The following is a 24,160-nucleotide window of genomic DNA, read 5'->3' as shown; positions in this document are numbered from 1 at the left end:
CGGGTGGCGCTGTGGTCTAAACCACTGAGCCTCTTGGGCTTGCCGATCAGAAGGTCGGCGGTTTGAATCTCCACGACTGGGTGAGCTCCCGTTGCTCTGTCCCAGCTCCTGCCAACCTAGAAGTTCAAAAGCATGCCAGTGCAAGTAGGTAAATAGGTACCACTGTGGCGGGAAGGTAAATGGCGTTTCCATCCGCTCTGGTTTTCATCACGTCCCGTTGCACCAGAAGTGGTTTAGTCCTGCTGGCCACATGACCCGGAAAGCTGTCTGTGCACTAACACCGGCTCCCTCATCCTGAAAATGAGATAAGCGCCGCAACCCCATAGTCACCTTTGACTGGAATTAACCATCCAGGGGTCCTTTACCTTTTTTTACCTATGTGAACAATAAACCATTTCTCTTAAAGAAACCAGTCTCCGCTGTGCCTTGATTTCCCAGTGGAAACATGACCAATCAGGGTGCCAGCTCTACTCTAGGAAGCTGCCTGTGTGACTTAGAGCCCTGATTGTGACATCACGTCAAAAACATCAGCAAGTAAAGGAGGCTTTCTACGTCAGACCTTTGCCATCACATTCATGCCAGCTGTAAACTGGGTAAAGCTCACATGCCAGAGGGGGTGGGGCTTGGCAGCACACTGCTGTTTACCCTCACATGTTTACTTACACATAAGTAAAAGGAAGACCCCAATAGGGCTCTGTGTGTATGGTGTTCCCTCTTGGGTTGCTTACCAGGCCTCCTGAGATCCCAGGAATATTTTTAGAAGGTGCGCAAAGTAAAACATGTTTTGCTCTTTTTATTTTAACTACTTCTTTAGGTGTTTATCTTGTGAACCACCCTGAGATCTTTCGAGGAAGGGTGATATATCGATCTAAATAAAATTTAAAATAATAAGTAATAAAGGAGGGCAGGGAGTGAGGAGGCAGGCTACTTTCTCAGAAAAATTAGGAGAGCAGTGCCTGTTTGCCTCATGTCTCAAGTTCTATAAACGCTAGAAACTGGCTCTTTTTAGAAGGAAAAAAAGGAAAGCTGATGATTATGATTCCATACCCTCAAACATTTCTACGATGAAAATAATTCCATTCCAGAATGATGATAATAATAATTTATTATTTATATCCTGCCCATCTGACTGGGTTGCCCCAGCCACTCTGAGTGGCTTCCAACATATATAAAAACATAATAAAACTATACAGGGCTGCCTTCAGATGTCTTCTAAAGGTTGTATCTCCTTGGCTCGGGGGTCACATAACTCCATACCCTCCAACATTTCTCTGATGAAAATAGTGACGTCCTAAGGAAAAGCGGGACATCCCGGGATCAAATCAGAAACTGGGATGGCTTCTGTAGATCTGGGACTGTCCTTGGAAAATAGGGACACTTCGGGGGGTGTCTGTGGTTCATGGGGGTGCAAGGAGGACTGCCTCCCCCATAGGTGCCCATTGGGCTGGGGAAACCCACTGAAATCCTGAAATGTCAGGTCAGTCCTAAGTCTGGCTCTCAGTCCTTTCCGTCTTCAAATGTAAGCCCCCCCCCCCAACATGGCTGTTTCGTTCAGTAGATTTGTGAGATGGGAAAGGAGTTGGGCATGCAATCATTTCTACATCAGCAGGCAGACTTGCTAATCCTTTTCTGAATATAAACTGGGGAGTTCCGCTGCAAAAAAAAAAATGCACGCATCTTAATTTAGATTTGGAGGAAATGGTGAAACACTTTCGTTGGTGGTAGGGCTGGGAAGGAATTTGGAATGGGAAGGAAAATTCCTTGTGGAATGGGCAGATACCCTCTCATACCAGGATATCTTTCAAGCGTGGGTGGCTTTTGGTAATGGGTGTTTTCACCTTTAGGCCTGGGGGCCATGTGGTGACCTCCCTAACCAGCATGATGGTGTGCCAGTGAGATAGCAGCCATCATTTAGATGTTGGCCCTGATGAGATGGGAGCTGTAGTTGTGTGGTCCTTGAACCAAAAAATTGGTTGCTGGGTTTCAAGGTGACTTTTTGTGAAATGCTACCTGTTCCAAGCCCTAGATAGGCACACCTGTGTAGCCTCAATGTGTGGGTGAGATGGTGGCATTAGGAGGAGGGTTTGAGATCTGGTTCCTTCTCTAAGGGCAACACTTGCTTTGAGTCAAGAGCAGGAGAAGTCTCTTGTCTTCATGTCCTGCTTATGGGCTTCTCATGGATATCTGGTTGGCTGCTTTGAAAACAGGATGCTAGACCAGACAGACCTTTGATCAGATCCAACAGGTTGAGTGGCAAGTTTCTGCCACCCCCCAGCAGAAATAAAGACACATGATGCAATTATTTAGGTTAATGGGCTAAAATGGCCACAACTTTATTGGTTACAGGTAATGAGCGGTATTGGCTTAGGCATTGGTCCTAATCGACTATCCAGCTTCAGCCTGTCTGCTCAAAGTCTGGGAACAGTTAACCACCAGTAGGGGGAGTCCTGCTGATGCACATCAACTAGGAACTCCCCCGAGGTCACCGCTCAGGGGTGTGCCTTAGGCCCTCACCTCCATAGGCTTCGGACAGGGCCATGCCCCCCAGAATCCTTTATCAGGCTACCCTTCAATATGTTGAGGAGGTGATAGCGCTTCCTCCCCCCCTTCCATCTACATAACAATACCCCTACCAATGCCTAACCGCCAATGCCAAGAAAGTTGTGACGCTACGAGGTAGGCGAAAAACCAAATGGCTGGTGCCAATTTGCCAAGTGGAAAAAATTCCTACCAGGCCCCTTAACGGCGACCAACCGAGGTCCATAGCAAGGTCAAAGGGAACCTTAAAGGGAGGGAGGGAGGGTGGGAAACCGGAGCAGCTGAAGCAGTCGAAAGAGGGAGATCCCCGGCCACACCAGCGCTAAATAGGGCAGGCCACACACCCCAAGCCAGCCGATTGGCTGGCCAAGGGGTGACGCGCCCGGGGATTCCCTCAATCATGCGGAGGCTGAGAGCCAGCCCCTGCGCACGTGGAGGGGGCATGAAGCCCGCAACCCCACCTCCTCTCTAGCTCGGAAGTGGCTTTCCTTTTTATGGTCTTATGTATTGAGACACAAGCCCCAGTGAGTCCCAAGGGATGCTTATAAGGCTACAGTGCAGATGCAAATCCCATTTGAAATGCAGTTCCATTCCACTGAATAATCCTTATATCTTCCATGTTTTCTATAGCGCAGTCTCCTACTTAATGTTACGGAGAAATACATCTTTCAGTTTTCTGGGGTGCTTTTTCTTTGTTTAAGGACAAAATTGCAGTTATTTGCTGGGCCACTGCCTGGTTTTGTGGTTAAAAAGAGGTCTGCAAGGGGCGCCGATATCAGATGAAGGACACTCATTATAAGGAAGGGCGACGCTGGGGCTAATTCTCATGTCATCTAGATAATGAAGGCAACTCGGCAGGCTCTGCCCTTTGCCTGCCGCATCTCCATCCCCAAGACCATGCTAGATAAAGGCAATAAAGCAAGATAATAACCCAGGAACCCGTTTGCCAACCTGCGGTCACCTACGGATTTAAGAAGAGGGAGGATGAAAGCTGGGCTAACATCAGAGGATAATGGACAAATGAAGCAGGGACATTGGTTTCCTTTCTTTCTTTTCGACATCTTTTATTACCTTTATTGGCACACACCTTTCTAACATCTGCATACACGCTGAGCCCACGAGCCCAAAGGTTAGAGGAAAAGAGTCGCGTCCATGAAACAGATTGCTGCTAGTCCTTGGGTCAGTCATGGAGTTGGGTGAATCAACTCCTTTCCAGGTGGAACCAGATGTTGGGAGTCTGGTAAATACGTTGCAGAGATGTGCGGAAAGAAAGAGTCTGATAAGACTGCTGGTTGGAAGGATGAAGAAAGCTTAAAGTGTATCACTCATAGCTGGGGGAGAAAAGCCATTCCAAGTGTAGGTTTTGCCTGCTTCTTGGGAGAAAAGCAATGACAAACCTAGACAGCATCTTAAAAAGCAGAGACATCACCTTGCCAACAAAGGTCCGTATAGTTAAAGCTATGGTTTTCCCAGTAGTGATGTATGGAGGTGAGAGCTGGACCATAAAGAAGGCTGATCGCCGAAGAATTGATGCTTTTGAATTATGGTGCTGAAGGAGACTCTTGAGAGTCCCATGGACTGCAAGAAGATCAAACCTATCCATTCTTAAGGAAATCAGCCCTGAGTGCTCACTGGAAGGACAGATCCTGAAGCTGAGACTCCGGTACTTTGGCCACCTCATGAGAAGAGAAGACTCCCTGGAAAAGACCCTGATGTTGGGAAAGATTGAGGGCACAAGGAGAAGGGGACGACAGAGGACGAGATGGTTGGACAGTGTTCTCGAAGCTATGAACATGAGTTTGACCAAGCTGTGGGAGGCAGTGGAAGACAGGAGTGCCTGGCGTGCTCTGGTCCATGGGGTCACGAAGAGTCGGACACGACTAAACAACTAAACAACAACAACAACAAGCTGGAGCAAAGAAGCCAGCACAGTTGCATGGAAACTCACACTTGGACTAACTTGGAGGGGAAGCAGGAAGGAACAGAGAAAGAATAAGAGGGGAAAATAGGTTTGAACTTTCATAAAATCATAGAGTTGGAAGAGACCACAAGGGTCATCTCATCCAACTCCCTGCAATGCAGGAATCTCTTTGCCCAACATGGGGCTTGAACCCAAGATCCTGAGATTAAGAGTCCATTGCTCTACTGACTGACCCTCTTTTATCACTGCTGCCGCTCTTGGGGGAGCTGCTTCACTGCTGGTCCCATTCATTCGTAGAGGAGATTGACAAGGACACCCTGAGCCGTAGCAATGCCTCAGTCCCTGTCACTGAGATCTTTCTGGGAGGGGTGCCCGACATGTCTCTCTTTTGCTCTGCGCTGGTGGCAGAAGGGAGGCTACGCCTTGTCATCATCGTACCCTATTTTTGAGCCTTTTCCTCTCGGCCTAATCTCACACTCACACAGCAGGAAGAACGGGAGGCGAAGTGGCTCCTTCCCTAGGAATGCAGCTCGGTTTCAAGTTGCTGATTTGGTTCTTTTCTTCTCCTTCTCAGAGTTCATGCTGAGGCTGTGCCGGTAGCACCCGCCATAGCCGTTCGAGCTCGCTGGCCCAGTGGGACTAATTACTGCATTTACAGTAAAACATGCAAGGAAATGTATCTCCCTATCTCTGCATAGCCAAGATTACTGGAGGATAACCTACTACATTACACAGATTAATACTCCAGTGAGTAAATTAATCCTCAGAATTTCACTCACTCCTTGTGGCTTATAAATTTTAATTGGCTCTAAACTGCCACATGAATTTATGTGAATGTCTATTGATGCAGTGGAAGAGATCAGAAATTACTCTATCAGCCTTCAAACCTTCAGGATAAGAGAGCAGGCTACGCTGAGACCAATTTACAAACATATATTAAATGTCCGTAAGGTGGGGATTCAAAACTTTTACATATTACATAAATCTCAGAATTAAGAGGAACAAAAGCACTGCAGAGAGGAAGACAAAGGCTGCAATTTAAATGGACATATTTGCTCATTGTAGCTATGCACGGGTGTCTCCCATCAGCACATCGCCACAACTGAGTCAATGATCTCAATTACCTCTTGATTGCTTAGATGGCTTTAAAAAAAATTAAATCAATACAGGATAAGTTTACCAACAGATATTAGTCAGGATAGCTAAACAGAGTATCTCTGTTCAGAGGCAGCATCTGGATGAGCTGAGTGAAATTTAGGGATAGAGAACTCGTGGTCCTCCAGAGCTGGCCAATGTTAGGGGTGGGGGAGCCAACAGCATGTGAGGGGCCACCAGTTCCCCATTCCTAGTGCAGTTTATCTCTCTCCAGTGGGGGCAGGTAGCTCAGATGGCCAATGCAGAGCCACACTCTCTTTTCTCTCTGGGAGAAGGGAGTGTTGTCCCATACCCAAAGGCCTGGCTGTTAAGTTGTGGGTGAACATATCAGACGACACAGCAATTCTTCAAACAGCTCTTGTTTATTCACAGGCCAGAACAGAACTGAACTGAAGGGTTCAGCCAGCCTGCTTATATAGAGCTCCAGAACAATGTAATTGTAACAACTTTCTGTAACTATCCAATCACTGAACGTCACTTTCGATCCCTTATTTGCATATGTGGACCTGAACTATCTACAGTATCCCCCTGCTGGCCCAGGGTGAGAACTTCAGTACATAACACTGGCCCTGGCACAGCTTGTCTCCCCGCAGGGCATCTATCATGGGGGCACCTGGTTGTGCCCTCTTGTGCCCTCGGAATCACGTGCCCAGGGCTGCCACCCCCACAGCCTCAGGCATGCTATGCCAGTGCTCAGAGAATCTCACTATTCCAACAAAAGAAAGTTCTTAGACTTGACGTCAGGGAGAACAGTTTGGAAACCATTCATTTCTGTTGAACATATAGGAGTCATGGTTCTCTGTACACTCTCCAAATCCATGATTTCCTTTTCCTCTCTTCATCCTCATTCTACAACTGCTCATCCGATGGCCCACCAAGCCAAACACAGTCAACCAGCTTTCTATGGTGCCCTGTCAGGTGCTCGACAATCCCCTATTCTTGCAATTCCAGGCAGACAGCAAAACCAGCAGGTTTCACAAGACCCCTGGGGGCCGCCAAAGAGCATATGGCCAGAGAACCACATTCAGCTTGAAGGGCCAGGTGTTGCGAAAGCCCATTGGAAGAGGTGAAATGCAATGGGTTGTTGTCACTGGATTTTGTGCCAAGATCTCCCTTGGAATCTATGGGGGAAGATTTCAGTTGCTACTCATCAGCTTGCTTGAGGTGTGGGGTTTTTTTATTATTTAAAAAAGCTGCTAAATTAGGGTGATTTTATGGGAAGGAGGCAGTCAGCACAGTGAAAGGAAGAAGAAGGCTCTTGGATCTGAACAATGTAACTGCTTTGGACTTTGGAAGAGAAGGAAAAGAGTGATGATGTTGATGCTTGTGTTTACTGGAATTGTGCAGACAACCAAGATTATTTGGTTCATTTCTAACTTTAAAAGCTGAGGGTCTTAATTAGTTAGATTAGAATGGCTCATTGACTCTGGTGAGCTTAAGATAGGCTATCAAGCAAACTGCTGGAGACCTTCAATTGCAAGAAAGGGGTCTTGCTTTTTCTTCTCTGCACCACTTTTCTCATCCACTCTAGAAAGATCACCCAGTGCCATCTGTCGGGGCTTGCAACAGGTTCAGATGAAATAGCCAATGCCTTGTGCGGTCATATCATGAAGGATGCCAGCTGGAAGAATGAAGAAAGCATAGCATCATTTGGGCAAGACTAACCTTTGAACGAGACCTTTGGGATACTTGATCTCATCTCATGTTTAACTAGCCCCACTCCATCCTGAGCGGTCCCCCTTTTCTCAATAAGTGTCTACCCCCATCACTGCCATGGTTTCTAGCTGCCAGGCCTACCATTGCTGCCTTTAGAGCACATCTGAAGCACACTCTTCCCTCAAACTGTAATTTGTTAAGGGTTGCAGGGAACTGTAATTCTGTCAGGGGTAAATTACAATGCCTGAAATTCATCAAGGGAGTTTGTGGTTCACCTCAGGTGTCAAAATGTCTCGGGCCGGTCCTGACTCTCACTGTCGCTGCTGGATGGATTGGTGGGAGTTAGGAGTCCCACAACCTCTGGAGGGCTGCAACCCTGCTCTAAAACATACACAAAAGGCCCTTGAACTTCAGGAGAAGTTTTAACTTTCTGTGGTTCACTGGGCGTTACAAATATGTGTAATTGAGCCTTTGTTTCCTTGTGAGTAAAATAAAATAAAATAAAAAAGCTTTGGGAAGTGGGACTTTGAGTATGAAAGTGTCAGGGGAAGAAGAAGAAGAAGAAGAAGAGTTTGGATTTGATATCCCGCCTTTCACTCCCCTTCAGGAGTCTCAAAGCGGCTAACAATCTCCTTTCCCTTCCTCCCCCACAACAAACACTCTGTGAGGTGAGTGGGGCTGAGAGACTTCAGAGAAGTGTGACTGGCCCAAGGTCACCCAGCAGCTGCATGTGGAGGAGCGGAGATGCGAACCCGGTTCCCTAGATTACATGACTACCACTCTTAACCTCTACACCACACTGGCTCCAGGGGAGGTGGTGCGTTACACTTTTCTCATACCAAAAAGGTTTCCCCAACTCAGTTAATCCAAGCACTTCTGTACTACAGACAAATGTTGTGGTCTTCAGGTTTTGATGCCAGCCAATAGAAGCTCCCAGTGCCTTGTTTTGCAGGCCTTGCATTTATTGCTTCCAAAGCAAGTAAGAACGTTTTTTACTTTTTAGTCAGAGATATATAGTCTGAACTCTTAATGTCACCTTAATGTTATTTGTCTGGGCCTAAAGAGCTGAACTCTGAATTGATGGGGTTTTCATTTCCTCTTACTGAGATATAATTAATGCTTCCTGAAACCAGTCAGGCTCAGGACATTTTAATTCAATTGTAACTATGCAAGGCTCTCTACAATTAACTCCACGAAGCAAGACCAGCCAAGTGGGTGCATTACTGCTCCATTTTGAAGTAAAGGTGCAGAGTTACTATAAAAGAGGGAGCTGCACAGACAGAACGGGTGGTGCCAGTTGACCTAGGGAAGACATGCTTAAGAAAAGCTGGGAGCCTCACAACACCACCTATCTTTACAGCTCTAGCAGTGATTAGAGATAAATGAATCTGCCAATTTTGGTTTCTCCTGGTTTCTCTTTTTTTTCCAACCATAAACTCAATTTGCCACATTTCCACATCAGTTTGCTTGAAAAAGAAAGCTGTGATGAGAAAAATTGTCAGCATTTTCTCATCCTAATACATGCAATTGTTTTCTTACTCCATGTATTTTTACCTAATACGTGCATGTTTGCAAGCTGTTTTCCCATATGTAATGCACTTCTGCATATTATTTTCACAAAGGTATGCATTTGATAAGTTTTTAAATGGTCTTCTTGCAAACTCTCCAAAGGTCAGGTTCACGTGCTTTCCCATACACCAGTCAGAAAAGTTGCATGGGCAGTAAAATTTAGCTTTGTGATAAAAATGCCTAGCTTATTGGTATAGGCGCTCAAGAATGGCTGGTGAGAGCCATGCGGCTGAGGTGGAGCAAGTAGCTCAGACCTGTTCACACGCTGAATTATAAAGTAAACTGAATACAACAATAGGCTTGATTACGTATATCCTCCCAAGGCAAGGAAAAGTGACAAAGCTAAGCCTGGTAGAACAGCTTACTCTATGGTGTTAACCCCTTCATGCATTAATTAGACTTATGTAGGTTATATGAGGCTGGTTGTCCACAGGAAGAGCGAGTGACTAGGCAGTGGCAAGAGGAAGAATGTAAGATCATAAGAATAGCCTTCTCGCTTTGGCCAATGACCCATCTAGTCTAGCATCCTGTTCTCACAGTGGCCAACCAGATGCCTGTGGAAAAGCAAGGAGCAGGAAGAAGTGGACCCACCCAGGTTTGGGGGTCCACCAAGATCATTTTGCCCAAACACCTTCACAAAAGATCCTGAAACTAACACTGACTATACATAAGCAGACCAAAGTGAGCAGGAGTCCCACCCATCCATCTGGGGGGACGGAAGTATCCTGGGCTGCTTCTGTTTCCTGCTTGACTGGTTGACCAACTCCCAGTCCATCCCTGGTGGGAGAAGAAAGCTAACATTTTTACTGGGAGGGTTTCTCACTTTCTTCCATTTTTGTGACTTATGAGGCACACAGCCGTGCGATAGAAATCTCATCGCTTACCCTTATCTAAAGGATATCCTCTAATTTGATAGGAAAGTGCAGGAGTGTTTTGAAAAATAGATCTCAGCACAATTTACTGCAGATGCCCTTCAAGCCTCTGCCGGAGGAATCATTTATCAAATATGCGAGAACATGTCACAGCAAGGATTTCTGAGCCTTATCCTAAATTGCGCTTCATATATGGATTAATGAATGAAGTAATAAATCAGGAAAGATTGCTGGTAGCTCTTGGTTCACCGGCTCTTGTGGCTTCCTTTCGCAGCATCCTCTCCTGCAAGGCAGCGAGGCAGAGGGTGCTGGGAGTGAGAGGACTGAAATGGATCGGGTTTCCTCTTTGTACTGAAGATCGCCAGTCCTGTTGGTCTTTTCTCTTTGGCTGAAGATCAAGGTAACACTTGAGAAGCCGTGAGACTGGTCAGGAGCAGGGCCGGATTTAGGTTTTATAAAGTTTTTATCCTTTTTTATCTTTTTATCCTCCAGTCAGCTTTGCCATCTCGGCACAGTCCATCAGCTTGGGTTGACATTCTTCTCTGGTAGGGACTTTGTCTTTTTTCCAGCTCTGGGCTAATAACATCTGGGCGACAGTTGTTCCATACATAGAGAGTCTTTTCTGCTCCTTTGGTATGTCAGTACCTGCAATTCCTAATAAAAAAGGCTTCTTGTTTCTTAACAAAGGTTATTTTAAGTTTTTTTTTTTTCATTTCATCATGTATGATCTCCCGGAAAGCTTTTATTACCTTACAAGTCCACACCACATATGATAAAATGTACCTTCTTTTTCTTTACCTTTCCAGCAGATATTTGAACTTGTCTTATACATTTTTACTAACTTAAAGGTAAAGGGACCCCTGACCATTAGGTCCAGTCACAGATGACTCTGGGGTTGTGGCGCTCATCTCACTTTATTGCCCGAGGGAGCTGGTGTACAGCTTCCAGGTCATGTGGCCAGAATGACCAGAGCAGCGCATGGAAACGCCGTTTACCTTCCCACCGGAGCCGTACCTATTTATCTACTTGCACTTTGATGTGCTTTCGAACTTCTAGGTTGGCAGGAGCTGGGACTGAACAACGGGAGCTCACCCCATCACGGGGATTCGAACCGCCAACCTTCTGATCGGCAAGCCCTAGGCTCTGTGGTTTAGACCACAGCGCCACCCGCGTCCCTTTTTTGCTAACTTAGTAGGAGTCAAATACCACCAGTACATTATTTTCATATAATTTTCCTTCAATGCCATAAATTCAAAGCCATAAATTTCAAATCTGATTTCCATAACCTTTCCCAATCTGCCGTCTGAACATTATGTCCCAAATCCTTTGCCCAGTGTAGCATTACCGACTTGATCTGATCAAGACGCAGTTTACTTCTGAGTGAGCAACTGGGTAGAAAACGGCCTTGACGCTTTCCCATATAAGTAAACGTGATCGCAACTTACCTTCACGAAATTGGGGAGGAGGACAGGTTCCCTTTGGCTATGGACCTGAAAAGCAGGCATCACACCGGAAGCATGAGGGTGAAGCAAGATGGACGGCTGACCCAGTGTTCGACTTCACAAATGTTATATTAATTTTGAAGATGGGGAGGAGTCAGAAGCATCCTAAGCAAAGTGGCTGCCTCAGGCAGCAATTTTCTCGACACCAAAATCTATATATGCATAAAATCACAATAATATTACCCTGCATCTAAGGTGTTCAGTGCAATTTCCTTTTTTATTTTTTTATTTTATTCTTACCATGCACCTATGTGGCAGCTTTGGTTGAGCATAGGGATGAGGTGGGAATTTGAACCGGTTTGCACTGAAAGGCAAACCTCCCTAATTCACACTTCCCAAAAGGATATGAGAACCTAAAGACAGCTGTCCCTCAAAATTTGCACTTTTCTGAATTTTGCACTGGAGTTCTCTAGCTAAGTAATACATACAAAAATACATATGTACTGCAGTGAAGTGTGCATAAAATATTGCTGAAAATATTGCACAATATCATTGTTTTGCAAAAATGTTTGTGTTGGGCAGAATTGCACACGTGTATTAGGAGAAATTCACACTGAAAAAAGCTGATTTATTGGCATGATCTTTATCTTTTCTTTTTTAAAGACTCTCAAGCTGTTGTGGAAATGTGAAGGACTGAACTTAAGTGAGGAAAAACGAGGAACTGAAGAAAACTGAGACAGAGATTCACACATTCCTAGCTGCCTGAGGTAAACTTGATGGCTGAACAGAGATACATCATTTTTATTCACTACACCACACTTTCTCAGACAATGCAGAATGACAGCTTATGCTCCAAAGGATAGGTGCCTGATTCCACTATCATACGGAATGGAACTGCTGATAAGATATTATCTGCTGGAGGCCCAGGAAGGCAGCCATGATCCAAACCCCCAGCCAGCGGTTCTCAACCTCTAGGTCCCCCGATGTTGTTGGACTACAACTCCCATCATCCCTGAGCTCTGGCCTTGCTAGCTAGGGATGATGGGAGTTGTAGTCCAACAACATCTGGGGACCCACAGGTTGAGAACCGCTGCGGGCCTTAGCCAAAACCAGGAGCCATACAAAGGAGTTTGGAAGCACTTGATGTCTCAAGAAGTTAAAACCAAAGCAGCTAAATTACTTTGATTTACTCCTCTGTGTTTATGTGGCCCCTCTTTGCGTGCAGTAATTTAGCCCTTGGAAGGAAGCAAAGGCAATGCTACAACCATAAAAAAAAATACACTGGACTTGGTAGTTGTCTGGGACTTAACTATTCCTGAGTCTAAAAACCAGTGCTTTTGTCTAAAGTTAGCTTTGCTGGTGTGGCATTGATCAAGCTGTCTAGAAATAGTAAGAACATGGAAGTCATGATGTTTTATTTATTAATTATTATTTTACCCTTCCCTTCCTCTCAAAAGAGCCCAGGGCAAAATATCATCATCATCATCATCATCATGTGGTTATTTTGAAGATGGAGAGCACTGTGGAGGCATTTCCAATAGTCAATATCAGGGGACCATATGCTGTTTCTATGGAAATTGCTTGTGAGTTGGCGGGTGGATCATTACCTAGCTGCTAGGGGTGTGCAAAATCCCACAACTCTGCCCCAAGCACCAGACAGGTTTTGTTTTCGTCTCTCCCTCTCTCTCTCATTTGCATCCCTTCTCTTTTATCCGCATGTAAACAGGAGCGCTGTGTTCTGACAGGTTGTCACCAGCCTCATCTTTATCCTGAGGGCTACTACTGTGAAGTACAACTGCTCCCGACAGTCCCTTTCATCTTGTCTACACAGAGTTAAGGAAGAGGCTGAAAGATTTCACCGCGAGAAGCATGTAAAGCCCACTTTAGCATTAATGCGACAACCCTGGAAGAAGCGGAATGAGAAAGCCCCCAAGTGTGGCATCCGTCGCGGGAGCCTTAAGTTTGTCACAAAACAGGCTGCCTCCACACTTAATGCCGCACGTCTCCAAAGGGCTTGGTTATCATATCAAGTGTTTGTTTTGTTCCCTCAGCTCGTCTGTGTTTGTTGTGAGGGAAGGAAAGGTGAAGAAGAAAACTCCTCGAACGGCAGAGGAGCCAAATAAACATCCTTTTAAAGTATTCCCACCCACCCCGCCTTGCATCGTCGAAGCTTCATAATCTGGGCTCAGGAAGGCTAGAAATCAGGATTGCCAGAGTTCCCCCACATCGGTTGCCTCCCGCAGAAGGAACACAGCTTGGTCATAATTTAAAATCAGAGATAGCATAGGTTTAGCTGCCTGGCATTTGTTCCAGGGTTGCTTTGTTAACATTATGAGAGTTCCTAGTCCTCATTGTCGTTGTGGAGCATCTGAGTATGTTTCCATCCTGGTTGTGGGCTTTCTGTCCCCAACTAGCTCGGGGCATTTTCAGAAGCGACAATGGGAGCACTTACTGTCACAGAGCGTTTGTAAAGGTGGTTAATGGCAAGATGGCACGCGAGAGAAATCCATAAATCAAATCATTCCAGTCCAGTGCGTGGCCTGAAGGACCCATGAAGCATTACCTCCTGCTGAACCTGGAGAGGAGACCAGCTTGGATCATTCATGCTCCCTGCCTTGAGCTCGATTAAGGAAAGGTGGGCTAGAATCGATAAAAAGAATAGCCAAAGTAGCTTTTTGTTTTAACCATCACATTAAATTGCTTCAGAGGAGGTTGTTGGCGGTGGGGGTCAAACCAAGGCACATTTAGCTTAGCTGGATCAACCACGAAAGGAATAAGATTATAGGAGGATCTGGAATGCAAAGGGCAACCAGACAAGGACTGTTAATAATCTGTGCATACTATCAGTGTGTAGAAGGAGACTCACACTCCCAGTGGCCCTGCACCTCCACATGCAGGTGTTACCTTCAGACAGTCTTCCATGTGTTCAGAGTAAGTGCAGAGGACGGAGTGGGTCCAGGCTTCTTCATCCCAACCCCGATATCCAGCCCTATCCATGCATTCCATGTGACATCTGCAAAGGGTTTCACACATAGGACAGGACACACACATAAACTCCTCTCTTTGCAGTGTTGTACCCAAGCAGGGCCAGATTTAGATCTAATGTGGCCCTAAGCTACTGAGGATAATGGGGCCCTTTATATGTCCAGCTGTCCTTTGTCAACAACAAATTGTCACTGTTTTTTGTGTTGGATATATGCTATATGGTAATTTATGGACCTAATCGGCATCTAAAGCCATTTGCACTTAACAAACTATGTACAGTATTTTATCAAAGCAGTTGTTGAAAAGTCCATGCAGAATGTAGGCGCCCTATATATAGAAATGAGCAAACCAGTGATATTTTAGGGAGCAGGCTAGCAGGTGGGACACATTTCTTACATCATAGGAACCTACGCAACACAAAACACGGGTGCTGTATGTAGGTTTCGTTTTATTTGTTTTTTATCTTATATTTTGGAAATGTACATCCAGGGTTTTTTCCCTTAATTTTTTAGGGGGGACTCAAGGGAGTGGGGCCCTAAGTTATAGCTTGTTTAGCTTATACATAAATCCGTCACTGTACCCAAGCATGGATGGTGAAGGGCAAGGCAGGCAGAGCTGATGGGAAGGGTAGGGGAGACGTGTTTGCATCATGTTATGTTGCTTTGCCCGACCCAAATCCAATAGATGAACCACAACACAGCAATCTTTCAAACCTAGTGCTTCTCTGGATTTCGCAAAGCAGTTCTCCATCCAAAAGATGTGAACTGGGGGGGGGGAGCACATGTAAGGTGAAAGCGCACATTAAAATGCACCTGTTAGCAAAAAGAATGAACCAAAACGAATTCCATTTAGAGAAAATTGCTTGCCAAATGTATACATTAGGCCAAGTTCACATATTATGATACACGTGGAGAAAAACGCATTTGCATTTTCCTACAGCCTTTTTTTAAAAAAAGAATTGCAAATGTATGTGGAAGTGAGGCAGACTGAATTTAAGATAGGAAAAATCTGAAACTCTTTAATACGGCTGTCCCTAGCTGAGGGTGAGGCAAGGAGACATGGTCCTTCTCCCCTATCTATAGGCATGGAAGACTGTCTGAAGTAGACTTTTGCGTGCCCAGAATCTAGGTGTCTACAAGTAGCTCACAAGTACATAAATTGTGTGTGCCTGGGGGCCCTTTTCTGGGCTGAGAGCTGAGAATGGAGAGCTAACAGATGCAATGACTGGGCACATGGAGCCAATCAATGCATAGTGACTGGGGACAGCAGGCAAGTTCTCAATCTCCACTCTATGGGTATTTCCAGACTGTCAGGGTGTTCAGGTGGGATTTGATTACATAACGCCAAATGCATGTTGTGTGCCATTCTAGTTGCTTGGAAGGCCTCACACAACAAACCTGCTTCATCCAAACATCAGACTTTTTTCAATAATGAAAGGGTTGGACGATACACTGGAAAGTGCAGGATATGACCCTCGCTTAGACACATTATCCAACTTCCCCACAAACAAATCAGAACAAATCAAATAGCCTACTGCTGTCTAATGTCCCTGCAAGCAAATCAGGATGTATGCTCAATTAGAAGGTCACAGGGATGCACCTTTTCATGTTGATAGTGTGTTGATGTATCGCACAATCGTCCTGGAGGAACAGCCCAAACACCCTAGGTGCAACTCAGGATAGGTAACCTTCTGAAAGGGTTAAAGGTAAAAGACCCCTGGACAGTTAAGTCCAGTCAAAGGTGCCTATGGGTTGCGGCGCTCATCTTGCTTTCAGGTCGAGGGAGCTGGCATTTATCCACAGACATGTTTCTGGGTCATGTGGTCAGCATGACTAAACCACTTCTGGCACAACGGGACACCGTGATGAAAACCAGAGCGCATAGAAATGCCGGTTACCTTCCCGCCACAGTGGTACCTCTTTATCTACTTGCACTGGCATGCTTTCAAACTGCTAGGTTGGCAGGAGCTGGGACATAGGATTTTAACCACTGTGGCGGGGATTTGAACCACCAACCAGCAGAAAGCACAGGGTGTTAAGGTATGGCAAAGGAACTCTGCTGTGGTGATAGCGCCAAGAATATTTCTCTGCTTTAAATGGTGGTTGGGGCCTGTTAAAATAAGCTCCTCTCAGCCTTAATGACAAATCAAAACAAAGAAAAGAAAAAAGGGACACTAGACTCTCACTGAATGCCTTTATTTACTCTCTCATCTGCCCTAGCATTTGCATATCGCAAGTTTCAGGGAGGAAGCACCGTGTGTGTGTGTGTGTGTGTGTGTGTGTGTGTGTGTGTGATAACACCCTGGTTCTAATGGCTTAATCCTCTAGGTAAGGATGGGAAAACGTGATGGTTGGGTAGGAGAGACGAGAAAACCACATATGCACATACAACTTCCGAGCAAATGGGCTTGAATATTCATTAAACAACATTTAAATTAAAAACCCCAAACTCTGAAAAGCAGCAGCATATGGCCTGCTTTATTTCGCATAAACCGAAGAGGAGGTTGTGCCATTAGTTTCTGCAGACATAACGTTCATTACAAATGAAGTATGTTTTCCTTTAGGGACTGCGCCTCCATTTCAATAAGCTACTATTCCCTGCAAAGGGAGCTCAGTAGACTTTGCATGTGAAGTACTCTCAACAAAGCTCTTCAAAATGTAAACAAAATTCCCATCAATCTGCTGCTGCCCGAGGGGGGGGGGAGAGATGGGGGAGGGGGGAAATGAACAAATGAAACTCTTTTAATAGCATTTTTTTTAATATAAAAAAGAAAGGCTTTCAATTGGCAATATTTCATCATGGATTGGTAGGTTCTGTTATCCTTCTGCTAGGCCCTCTCTCCCCAAACACACATACATCCTCCCATTGGATATTTTAGAAGCAATCGTTCCTTGTTGCAGAGTTATGGAGTCCCCTGCTGGATATATACCTGCTTTGCTCCCGCTGAAAATGTATTTTAGTCCCTTTTGTAAATCTCACAACATTTTGAGGGTACCCAGGGGCCTGAAATTTGGCATGCAAGTAGTCCAACATCAGAAGACTCCTGCTGGATCAATCCAAAGACCAATCTAGTCCAGCATCCTCTTCTCCCAGTGGCCAGCCAGAAGCCCCAGTGGGGGAAAACACAAGCAGCACTCTCCCTACCTGCAATAGCCAGCCGTCGGTATGCAGAGATAGACTGCCTCTGACAGTGGAGTCCCGATATTAAAAAGGTAAAGGGACCCCTGACCATTAGGTCCAGTCGTGAACGACTCTGGGGTTGCGGCTCTCATCTCACTTTATTGGCCGAGGGAGCCGGCGTACAGCTTCCGGGTCATGTGGCCAGCATGACTAAGCCGCTTCTGGCGAACCAGAGCAGCGCACGGAAACACTGTTTACCTTCCCGCTGGAGTGGTACCTATTTATCTACTTGCACTCTGACATGCTTTCGAGAACTGTCTAAAAATTGGGACATGTTTCATATCAGTTGATAGGTGGCCATGGCCCACAAGACCGAATGCTCCATCATGCAAAGAAAGTATGACCCTTCCTTGGTTCATGTTTGCTCCTTGAAAGGAAGCATAACTTCACACCGAGTCATTGCATTGCTTTTTAAGAGTGCTGGGGCCCTCTCAAAGCATGGGGGGAAGAAAAGGAATGCAGACAGGTCTGAAACTAGGTTTGTACTTTGCCAAGTTGGGTTTGTTGCTTGCTCTGCTGAGTGCACGCATCTCAACAAGCTAAGCTAAAATTTCCGTTGCCTCAAGCCTGTAAGCAGCACCAGGACATAATTTGCTTTCTTTACATTTTTTCTTTTCTTTTCTAGTAATCCATGTCATTTCTGTAAAATGATTGTAAATACGAAACGGACAGTGAAGATGCAGTTAACAAAGTTAAAAAAAGGTAAAGGACCCCGACAGTTAGGTCCAGTCACGAACAACTCTGGGGTTGCAGCACTCATCTTGGTCTATAGGCCAAGGGAGCCGGCGTTTGTCCACAGTTTTTCTGGGTCATGTGGCCAGCATGACTAAGCCGCTTCTGGCGAAACCCAAGCAGCGCACAGAAATGCTGTTTACTTTCCCGCTGGAGCGGTACCTATTTATCTACTTGCACTGGCATGCTTTCAAACTGCTAGGTTGGCAGGAGCTGAGACAGAGCAATGGGAGCTCACCCTGTCGCGGGGATTCAAACAGCTGACCTTCCGATCGGCAAGCCCTAGGCTCAGTGGTTTAGACCACAGCGTCACCTGCGTCCCGGAACAAAGTTAGCTGCAGGAATATTGACCACCTCGCCGTTTCTAATTGCGCTTCCTCTACAGATAATAGTCCGAAAGGAAACCTGACGTTCAAAGGCAGTCTATTAAAAATAGTAAAACGTGAAAAACAACCTTATAAGATGATAGCAAGGCCCGGCCTTAACAAAGAAGCCTGAAGTAGGGCAGCTATCACTAAGATTGCAGCCTCTGCAGATGACAGATGTAGCAAGGTCAGCAGGAGATATGAAGGTGTCTTCAACACACAGTAGGAACAGCATTAAAAGCCTCCAATTCATCAATACCTTCCACATAATTGCTTCACCTCCCACAGGAAAAAGGGTTACCCACAGTATCATCACAGCACGAAGCTTGCAAAACTCAGCATGGTTTTTGGGTTGTTGTGGGGTTTTTAAATCCAGGTTATGAAAGGCTGATACTTATTTGGGCTGTGCTTTAAACACACATTTGTTCTGAAGAACACATTTGATTTTCAAACTGGGAGAATGTGAAAAGGAGATACATAGAATTGTTTGTAATACTTTGATTTTTCCATTTCATTCTTAAAAATCTTCAAACCAAGTCCTTGGCGAACCTTTAAAAAAGTCTGTAAGGCAGGCCAGGATGAGAGGCATCCCAGAGGTTTATGGGTGAGCTGACATTTGAACCTCATAATTTACATTCCTAACCACTACACCACAACATTTCTATCCCCATAGCCACAAAATGGTTCTTAACTTGCAGATATGGGGCATCTCCAGACTGTCGCCATTTTGCAGGAGAGATTAAAGTGCACACTTGGAAATTTAGCTTTGCACTCTGGCACCCAGGCACAACAAACCCACCTTTGAATCCAACCTCTGTGTAAATTTTGTGTGAGCAAATCAGGATGAATGTTCAATAAATAAGTTCTCTTAGAGAACCCATCATCTCAGCATATAACAGTCTCTTTGGCTCATAATAGCAATCCTTTCTGATACCATTTAGAACAGCCTTCCCCAACCTGGTGCTCTCCATCTGTATTAGACTACAAATCCCATCATGTTCAGTTAGCATGGGGTAAAATCAGAATGATTTGCCTAATGGATCTTGCAGCACCATAAATTCCTCTGGTTGTTTAAAAATCAGAAAGGATGAAAGCACAAGTCTGTGCCTCACTAAGTTTACCAACTCCTCATCTGGAGAGATCATCTGGTTCTTTAACATCTCCAAGACAGGAAGGGTTTCCACAGGGGTGGCCATATTCCATTTCTTGAAATACTTCATCCTTTATTGTGAAACTCCGCTGTTAAACAGGATCATAAGGCCCATGCCTGGAGAGGACTCCTTATGTGGGAAGAATTGTGCCAGATGAAGCCCTTCCTCTTACAGTACTGAGAATGGAAAAGGCACACTGCTAGACCTCTTCACAGCAAACAGTGCACCTCAAGCATCCTCTTCAGGCATTGGTTGAATGCGGCAGAGCTATTTTGCCTGTCCTCCCAAGCTCACCCTCTCTCATGAGAGCCCTTTGCATCCAAGGAGGCTTCTCAACCACATTGGGAGCCTCCATGGCTGCAAAACACCACCCACTGCAAAAGTTCACCCTCATCGCAATAGGAGCAGGGGTTGTACCCCTCTTGACTTTTCCCTCAGATTAGGCTCAAACAGGGATTAGGTTCCACAATGCAAATGGTTATTTCTCAGGTATCTGAAGCCAAACTGCCCTTCCTTCTACCAACCAGGATAGTGGGAGAGCTCTATACTACTGGTTGTACCACAACTCTCCTCCTGTCCTAGGCCCTGTGCAAGTTTTCCCCGATCTTCAGTCTGTCTTTTAGCTCTCTGCACAGAAGCTGTGCCTGTGGGGGAATACTGCTTGCTACACTAGTACATTCCTCTGAATTGGCAGGTGCCAATAACTTATTTTCTCTACACAGCGACCAATTTGACTTTGCACCAAATCCATTGGCCCCTTTTAAATATGTTTATTCAAGCCATTAATACTGTGGAATAAGGATGAAACATTAATACATTATTTTTTTAAGAATACAACCAAGAGACCCCTCTGCTTTATTTAATACAGTGGTACCTCAGGTTACAAACACCTCAGGTTACAAACACTTCGGGTTTCAGACTCTGCTAACCCGGAAGTAGTACCTCGGGTTAAGAACTTTACCTCAGGATGGGAACAGAAATCGTGTGCCGGCGGCAGTGGGAGGCCCCATTAACTAAAGTGGTACCTCAGGTTAAGAACGGTTTCAGGTTAAGAACGGACCTCCGGAACGAATTAAGTACTTACGGTAACCCGAGATACCACTGTAGAGATTGAGAATTTGGGAGCCTCCCAGTGTTGTTGGACGGCTCTCATCATCCCTGCCCATTGGTCATGCTGGCAGGAGCTGGAATTCAGCAACATAAATTGCTGGAGAACGTGCCTTCTGCAGTATTGTTTAAAGAGAGACTGCATCTTTGGTTTCAGCTGCTGCTGTGGGGTTACACTTCCCTCTAGTGACAACTAGCAGAATACAAAATGCTACTTTTAAGTAGAACCAGCGGCGTAGCGTGGGTTGTCAGCACCTGGGGCAAGGCAAGTAATTTGCGCCCCCTAACCCTACAAATCTATGCCTATGAATGATGGTCCCTCTCTCTCTCTCTTTCTCATATTCCAATTGATTCCCATTTCCGCCGATCGATCCCCGAAGCTCTCACCCAGCGAAATTCGTGCGTAATTACGCTTCGCCATCCCTAATCCTGCCGCTTCCACCGGGAAATCATGATGGTGCGTTTCTCCTCTCCAAACTTTCCCCGGCCCTTTGCCGGCCGGCGCAGCCCTTTTGGCTACGAGCTCCCCTCCTTCTCTGCCCGCTTCCGACCCCACCTCCCCGTCCAGCCTCCCTACTTCCTGAAAAAAGGCGCCGGCGCCGAGCAGGACACCCCCGCGGCCATCGGAGAGAGGCGGGGCCGAGGGAGGCAAGCCAATGGGCGAGGCGAGGGTAGGTGGCCACGGGGGCGGGCGCTGCCGCAGTCCTCGGGTGGGCAAGGTAGGAGCAGGCGGAGGCTGGCCGGCCGCTCTGACAATAGGGGTGGGCCGAGGGCACGACGCGGCTGGGCCCTCTGGACTTGCGCCCCCCCCAGATGTTGCGCCCGGTGCGGCGGCACCCCTGGCATCCCCCACGCTACGCCACTGAGTAGAACTACATTTTACTGGATGTATGGAAGTGAGAGCTGGACCATAAAAAAGGCTGATCGCCGAAGAATTGATGCTTTTGAATTATGGTGCTGCAGGAGTCTTTTGAGAGTCCCATGGACTGCAAGATTAAACCTATCCATTCTTAAGGAAATCAGCCCTGAGTGCTCACTGGAAGGACAGATCCTGAAGCTAAGGCTCCAATACTTTGGCCACCTCATGAGAAGAGAAGCCTCCCTGGAAAAGATCCTGATGTTGGGAAAGATGGAGGGCACAAGGAGAAGGGGACGACAGAGGACGAGATGGTTGGGCAGTGTTCTCGAAGCTACCAGCATGAGTTTGACCAAACTGCAGGAGGCAGTGGAAGACAGGAGTGCCTGGAGTGCTCTGGTCCATGGGGTCATGAAGAGTTGGACATGACTAAACAGCATTTTACTGTCTTTTAAACTTTTCCTGCCTTATTCTCCAATACAGCTATTCCAAGCTGGCTTATAAATTTCATAGAAAGCTTACGAATGTGAAGTTGAGCAATGTTTCACCAAGAGCAAGTCAAAGTTTGTTTTTAATATTACTGCTAGTGGAAGCGAGTATTGGGACTCTGAACTGCATAAGAAAGACTAATCAGCCTGTCCTCATGCAATTATTCTGTGCAGTGTTACTGCTGGCATACAGTACTACTAAATGTTTACCAAGAGCACATCAAAAGGTCTTTTTTGGTGTGCAGGGGAGAAAGAGGTTAGCATCCTTGCCTCAGGAGAGAATGAACGAGGGCACCCTTGCAGGGGTAATAAACTGAATTTCCTTTTTTTTAAATCAACATCTTCCAACACTATTGCTTTGATCCCTCCTTTGGATCTTGCAAGAGGTGTAACTTGTAAGAAGTCATTTGCTGTACCAAAGGTTCCCCACAGTAGCCGTAGACCTCAGAACATCACACATCAGCAACCTTCTTGAGACCTAACCTGACAGGCCATGTTAACCCATATACAGATGCAGTAACAAGAGCAAACTTTTTTTTACGTGCGAGAAGTTGGAAACCTTTCTAAGCTGCTCTCACGGCAACATATTAAACCCAAAGCATTGTTTGACAGGAAACATGACACTACTAAATCTAGTAATTCCTGAACTCAGGAGCAAGACACCTCCATTTATGTGAACTCACAAAGTACATTGGCTTCAACAAATTTAAAACCTAAAAATACACCGGCCACATGTCAAAAAGAAGCAGTTTCTTCTATAAATAACTATTCAGTCTTTTTTTTTTTTTGCCGTTTCCTTCTCAGCAGAAAAGCTACCCCAAATATGTTGACACAAGTGAGTGAGAAACTTCAAGAGGTAGCACATTGGGAAAATCTGGTGTGAAGGGCTAATTGCCATTTTCCTAGTAATTAGGTCCCAGAGGCATCATTACCACATCAGACCCATCAACTGAAAAGCAATTTCAAAAAAAGAATGTGAAGACTCTTGCAGCTGCTGAAGAGATTGCTCCAATGCTGAGGAAGTTATAGGTTGAGTTCCCTATCGAGAATGTTTTGCTTCATGTTCCATAGGATTTTAAAAATATCCTTTCAGAAGACCCCTTTTGTATCAGCTCATCTGCAAAGGAGCACCTGAGCGTCAGCCTGAGAAACTCACTGCAGCATAGAATTTTTAAAGGCATGTTCTGTGACAGTTCAAGTTGGAGGCACTGACAAGTCTCTAGTCCTCATTGCTATAACCAAAGAATGAGACCCAGAACACACCACTCTCTTGGAATTGCACACTGCAGAAAGGTCTGCAGTACAGTGGAACCTCGGAAGCCGAACGTCTTTGGACTCTTAACATTCTGGCTCCTGAATAATTGAAAACCAGAAGTGATTTTTCCGGTTTTCGAATGGTTTTCAGAAGCCAAATGTCTGGTGTGGCTTCCGATCGGCTGCAGGAGGCTCCTGCTGCCAATCGGAAGCTGCGCCTTGGTTTTCAAACTGCTCCGGGAGTCAAACAGACTCCTGGAACGGATTAAATTCAAAAACCAAGGTACGTCTGTAGTGTGGAGGAATCTTTCAATGAAGCATGTGTACCTACCATGGATCTCTCAAAAGAACCCTGGGGTTCCTCAAACTGCTTGAAAACCACTTCTCTGCACTATCACAAAGCATTGTGGGAAACTTTTGAGGCAGGGCGAGAAGAAAAAAAAATAAGAGCATTGCCATTTATACCAGTAGTTCCTTATTATGCAGCTTACATAACTTTGAGGCTAAGGAAACTTCACAGTACTAAAGATGAGAGGAGCTGTATATTATGGGTGGGAAGGAATACTAGGAAAGCTGATTAAGAGACAAAAGTAGCAAGCAGAAACAGAACAAAATAGGGAGTTCCCTGAAAAACTAGGTCTCAGGCAGAACTACATGCAGAGTTGACACAGGTAGGGTTGTGCAGGAGATATTTGGGGGTGCAGGGCAGACAGGGAAATTCTGATGTCTTGTTGCTTGTACTGTCAATTGTACCACTGTGACCTATAAAATCTAATGAAAGCAGCATACAAGGTCAGAATTTCACATTGAGTTTTGATTCAACAAGCCAATTCTCTGGCTATATATTTCTAAGGCTAGTGTAACCGTCTTATGCATAAGGCCTAATTCC

General features: G+C 45.6%; 1 long non-coding RNA gene across 1 annotated transcript; it reads left to right on the top strand.

Moving 5' to 3' along the window:
* Positions 1-551: 551 nt before the first annotated feature.
* On the top strand, positions 552-13,292 carry LOC128413746 (uncharacterized). The gene is made up of 3 exons (XR_008330429.1): positions 552-763; positions 11,817-11,920; positions 12,880-13,292. It is a non-coding gene; the product is annotated as an uncharacterized LOC128413746 (long non-coding RNA).
* The last annotated feature ends 10,868 nt before the right edge of the window (positions 13,293-24,160 follow it).

The sequence above is a fragment of the Podarcis raffonei genome, chromosome 5 (assembly GCF_027172205.1).
Source record: "Podarcis raffonei isolate rPodRaf1 chromosome 5, rPodRaf1.pri, whole genome shotgun sequence".
Classification (NCBI taxonomy): Eukaryota; Metazoa; Chordata; class Lepidosauria; order Squamata; family Lacertidae; genus Podarcis; species Podarcis raffonei.
Note: the sequence above shows the minus strand (reverse complement) of the source record. Positions and strands in the feature narration are given on the sequence as shown.